Source organism: Cinclus cinclus, chromosome 12, assembly GCF_963662255.1.
Source record: "Cinclus cinclus chromosome 12, bCinCin1.1, whole genome shotgun sequence".
In the NCBI taxonomy this organism is placed as follows: Eukaryota; Metazoa; Chordata; class Aves; order Passeriformes; family Cinclidae; genus Cinclus; species Cinclus cinclus.
In genome coordinates, this window is record NC_085057.1 from 13,643,798 (window position 1) to 13,649,797 (window position 6,000).

Consider the following 6,000-nt stretch of genomic DNA (forward strand, 5'->3'; position numbering starts at 1 on the left):
ATCCACTGCTAAACACATCCAAAAAGTGGCGAGTGAATGTGCATCCTGTTTCTCAGTGCTGTTGGCAGGCCTGCCATCAACCAGAAAAGTGAAGACTACTTCAAATAAGAGAGGGGTTTTTTATCACCCCTTTGATCCTGATCACCAGGGTCACTTTGTACATGAGCCCTCTGCAACAGAGAAAGACAGTAAGAAGTTGAGGCAGAATAATTTCAACTGCACTGTGTCACACACAAGCCCAAGAGATTTTACCTTCACAGACATTACATTCTTGAGACAGTACGACACATTCTATAAAAGTATAAAGAATGGGTTGGTTTAAGTCTGCAGTTTAACTATGCATGAAACTAGTACACAACTGTGAGAACAAGGACTAAGTTGTGTTCTTTTATTTGTTTTCAGAAACCAGAATTGCACTTCATGAATTGGACTAGAGCTAAAGTACAATTACTGCACTCAGGAGTAAGTGCCAGAAGTAATTCATTATTATGGGTCTAAAACAACACTCTGACAAAGCATATGAGAAGTTATTCATTGCATGCATACAGGATGGCACATAAAAACTTTGCACAAAAGGAAACTGCAGGCAGATATGTACTCTCAGCATCAGCAGGTGGCATTAGCAGAGCATATTTTATGTGTCTCTTAGCCGAAGCCTTAGGCTACTTTAAAAAAACTTGGCAACTATGAGTTAATTCAATTTTAAAGTAGCAAACAGTGATACTAGTAAGAGTTACATACCCACAGGAGACAAATCAAATGTGACAGTCTCTAAGGGAGCAGGCTGGTAAACCTTCAAATCAAGAAAATCCTATCACTTACAAGTAAGAAATACACTGTACTTTCCAGTTTCAACAGCTGAGTCCCTTCAGAATGGAATTATTCTAGAATGAGACTATAGGAGATATAGAATAACCTCTCAATTCATGTTAAATATGTGAACCAGAAGTGCCAGATCAATACACAGCTACTTAGGGCAAACATATTATTGTGTGAGCAGATGTTCACATATCAATAAAAAGGAAATATTATTTAAAACTTGCAAGGCTTTGAAGCCACCAATTGGAAAGATCTTTACTGCTAGAAAACTTGCCATTACAAGGTAAAAATCCAAGTAAAACAGCAAACTAAAAAAATCAATTTTATTCTTTTTGACAGATTTCAGATTTTTTCTGTGCCCTGTCATTGTACTTCCTCTGTAATTACTGAGGTATTAGTACAGTCTCCCAGGACTTGCCTAGAAAGATTAAGTTATTCTTTCTTCATACTATCTGTGATTTATTTCAAACTTTTGGGACTAAGGACTCAGAAAGAGAATTCATGCTTTGTAGATGTTTTCACACCTATTCTGGGAGTGAATTAGAAAAATGAAATGCTGTACAATGTGGACAATCCTGTTAAACACAGGAACAGTGCAGCTCACACCCATGTTCCAGCCAGCACCCATCTACTGCACAGTAGATCCACCAATGCATCAAATGAACAGCAGAACACAGGCCCTCGGGGAGGCACCACAGCCTGATCCCTGACCTCTCCCCCCCCACCCCAGCATGGCAAAAAATTGAAAAGAAAAGAAATTATACCATATGAACCTTTTGGGAAAGGGCATTCAAGTCTCCAGGACACGAATTCACCCGTTAAACATCACTGCCTCCATGCCAAGTGCCCATCTGTGCTACAGGCTGGTTTGGAGAGCTGTGTCTGGCTTTTGTTTGTGAAAATCTCTTTCCTGATGGTGTATACTGTGCAGATGAAGAAATATTTACTAGACTGGTTTCTCAGCAAAATCCCCACCACTGGGCACTGAAGAGAAACAGAGTTCAACCCTTCACAACAAATTCCTCGTGCCCAGAGAGCCCAACCTGTCAGGACTGAGAAAAATTAATTGACACAGAGCAGCAGCAGCTCTCAAGATCTAGGAGCAGCTAAAGTTCACTGAAATGCTTTCTGCCAGGGTAAGTCCATATCATCACCTGGCTCAGCACACCGCACAAGACATGCTCAAAGTCTTGGTTTTGACTAAACCAACTACACCATTCCTACCAGATTTCCTACTTCTCAGCCCTCAGATTGTTTTATTCACCCCTGGATTCATCACTCATCTTCTGGTGCAAGATTCTTCTGTTTTTCCTGTATGCTACCTAACTTGTAATCAAATCATCTGACTATACTTTTAATTACCTACACTTTCGTTCATTTTTTTCCTGCTGTACAATGTGGTTTTCCCTTTTCTGCTGAGGTGATGTGCTCAGAGAATACATTTGGAAAACTAAACGGTATTTTGAAAAAGCTTTGATCCATTATCATTTGCATGCTCCTCCCTATTTCAGTCTGTTTCAGATTTTCTCTATTTACTACAGCTACAAAAACAACCCAGCCCACAAACCGCCACCCAACACACACTGAGCTCCTTGAAGATTATTTAACTGCCAAGCTGTTAGTTTCATATGCTATATTGGGAAAATTCCTTCTAAAATATGAAACAAAAAAATCCATTACGTACTTTTAACAACCTGTAAAGATTATTTCATTCACTGTAAGTCTTGCAAACAGTCACAAGCAAAAAATGTTATACTGCAAGACCTTTAGAAATCAGCTGGTTATAAGCATGTAAATCTTGTTATAAACTTGTAAATCAGATGCTTTCTACAAAATGAACAAGCCAAAGGGGAGGAGTTCAGATTATTTGACACCAGCTTGTTGTGGTTTTAAGGGTATATAGCCAGTCTGTGCTTTCCACATATAAAGTTCATTCCAAAACTTGCCATTTTGTGGACAACTTTATTAAAATACATAATGATAGAATTCCTATTAAAAAATCCCAAGCTAGAACTATGAACTGTGGCTCCACATTATTGGAAGCTGCTGAACAAAGGATACCCAAAAGGACCTGCAGCTACTGTAACCATAATCCATTTCTATTTATGAAATCTGCCTCAACATTCCCCTCGCTTTATTAGAAGCATACGTAGAGAAAAGCCCTAGGAGGCCAGCTTTTGTACAAGACAGTAAATATTTATCAAAAACACTTTTAACAGGGCTAAGTGACTTCTTTTCCCAGATTTCCACATTGTCACAGGAACAAAACACAACTGAATCATCAAACTGTCTCCACGGTAAAGAACTCAAGCAGCACAGTGCTTCAAACACTACAGAGAAACCCAGAAGAAACTGAAAACAAAACACAAGAATCTCTGCTACTTTTAAAAAAAGAATCATTTACAATTTAAAAAGGCTTTCTAACAAAGATTTCTGGAGTTCTTTAAACCTGGACACCACAAACCTGTGTGTAACAGTCATTAACTCTTCATTTGTGCTCAAGAACAACCTGCTAACATCTGATAACACATCAGCAAGGCAACTTGCCTTCGTTTTGCCTGTGCCTTTTCTACACCACACAGCTAACTCTGCTCTTTTTGAGAAAGTCATCAAACTTCTGGCCATGCAACTGTGCACCAGTTTTGCAGGAGTCTGTGGGGAAATAACATACCCCTAGGAATGTGCTTTGATGGCAACCAGAGCTCAGGCCATTCCTGCATTCTCAAGACAAGGTGCACTAATTCAGACTTTATTCCCCATGGGTAAACCACTTATTCTACTAAGAACAAGAAGCCCAGGTGACAGCACATCTGAATGGCCAACTGTAGTGGTGGGATAGAATTTAAACAAGAAGTGAATAGGTATGGCCAATTAGATGGCAACAGATGCTGAACAACAGCTCATTTGAAAGCCTCATTCCCTCCCCCTGCAGATACTCAATTGACATGTCTGGACAAACAGATAATTATTCTGTTATTCTCTCAGCAAAAGAACTTAAATAATTCTTGTAGTACTGACATCACTGATGGCCCAAAGCTTTGAACCCCAGCACAGAGGTGAGTAGCACATTCAGGGCTTTCTCTTGGCTAACCAAAGTCACTGCTTCAACCCAACCCCCACATTTTCTTCTGACTTTTTCTTCTGGGGAACAATGGCCAAGGTTGCTTGGCAGAGTTCTGGAGAGTGTCATCCAGAACATCAATCAATGTCATCATAAAGGTCAGAGTCACCACATGCCAAGGCCCAGAAATTTTCCATTTCACTGATAAGCCTTCTTTCATATCCCAAAAATGAGTTTCAGCTAAAGAAACAAAGAACGTATCTGCAAAGATAGCTTCCCAAATTATGCTGTAAGTACTTCCTCAGTTATTCCTTAACACTTTCTCTGTGAATTTAAGAATGATAAAAAAAACTCCAAACAACAACAACAAAAGTCTCACAGTTGTCACCTGACCACTCTTAGTCTCCAGATGTAGCCAAGAGCATCTATGGCAAGTTCAAATACAGAAATTATTTTGAGAAAGCCTGAACAGGAGAAGAGAAAATAGTTATTAAAAGGCTTGGGAGCTGCAACCAGCATTTGAAATACTACCTTATATTTACATTACGGATGCTTGGCACTTTTACCCTCATTCCAGAATTTCTCTTCAAATCTCTGCTAACCAAAATACAGAAAGTGGACAGATCCACAGCTCTTTTCTAGTGGCGAGTGACAGGACCCAAGGGAATGGTCTGCAGTTGTGTCAGGGGAGTTTAGGTTGGATACTGGAGAAAGTTTCTTAACCTAGAGGGTGTTTGGGCACTGGGACAGGCTCCTCAGGGCAGTGGTAACAGCAGCAAGTCTGACAAAGCTCAAGCAGCTTTTGGAAAATACTCTCAGGCACACGGTGTGCCCCTTGGGGATGGTTCTGTGCAGGGGCAGGAGTTGGACACAAGGATCCTTGTGGGTCCCTTCCAACTCAGCATATTCTGTGATTCTGTAGTAAGATCTTTCTGGTCCTGGACAAACCCCTTTGTAGACATTCTATCTGAAGTTTCCAGCATATTAAGAAAACCTACATTGAAGTGGGGTTTGATTTTTTTTTTTTTTTAAAGTTCAGATAAACATTTCTGAATATACCCTAATTATTTTTTTCTTGTAGAAAAAAGAATGCAAAAAGCCTCACAGGATGCTCATGGAAAGAACTGACAAGGGAAGAAAATTGTCTGAGGCCTTAAGGTTCACACTTCCATCATGATGAAAATAAAGACCTACTTTATACTCAATACATGCATAGCCTAGACAGGTGACATGCAGGAGGAGTCAGAGCTGTTGATGGTGACACCAAAGGTAAAAGTGAAAGTCAAATCAGAAATCACTTTTATGAGTGTTTATATCCATCAATGCCATGAAAAAGGACCTTTATCACTATTTCAGTGAACAAAAAGTGTCTGGCGATTTCACAAGTAAAAAAACCTGCATGTCTTGCAAAGCATTCACAGGAAATATATTAATAAGACAGATAATATACATACCTGAATCTGCCATGAAAATCCTAGTGCTATCTACAGGGCATTTTTAGCCTTTTCAGACCTGATTCCAAAATGTTGTTCAAGCACCTAAAAATAGAGTTAGACATCTGCTAGAGTTTTCAAAAGCATCTAGCACTTCAGATGCCTGACTTGGTGAGAACTGGCTACAATTACTTCCCACTCAAAACCAGCAGCCAGCATTTCCAACCCAAGAGTAAATAATTCCTAGTCAATTCATCCTAGTTGTTGCACAAAAACAGCAAGAAGCTGCAAATATCCATTCCCAAAACAATACACTGGCATCAATGAAAGTGTTTTGTATGTTCAAAACACATCTGGGCAGCCCCAACCACAAACTGTAGCAGCCTGTACCTACAGACCTGCGTGTCCTGCACACCCTGCACCCACATAATGCAGGAAAACACATTTATTCACTCTTATATCTTAGACAAGTAACTGAGTCAGCATGAGATGTTCCCAGAGCATGTAATGACATAACTATTACCTTACTTAACAATGAGTCAAATTTGTATGTTACCAGGACCAATCTCTGAAGGTTCTAAAGATTTGATTCTTGATCTTATACTCAAATTTTGATCGCAAGATTTATTTTTTTTTTTAGTTTTAGCTAAATATTAACTGTAATGTTAAAAAAGAAAAAAAAAATGC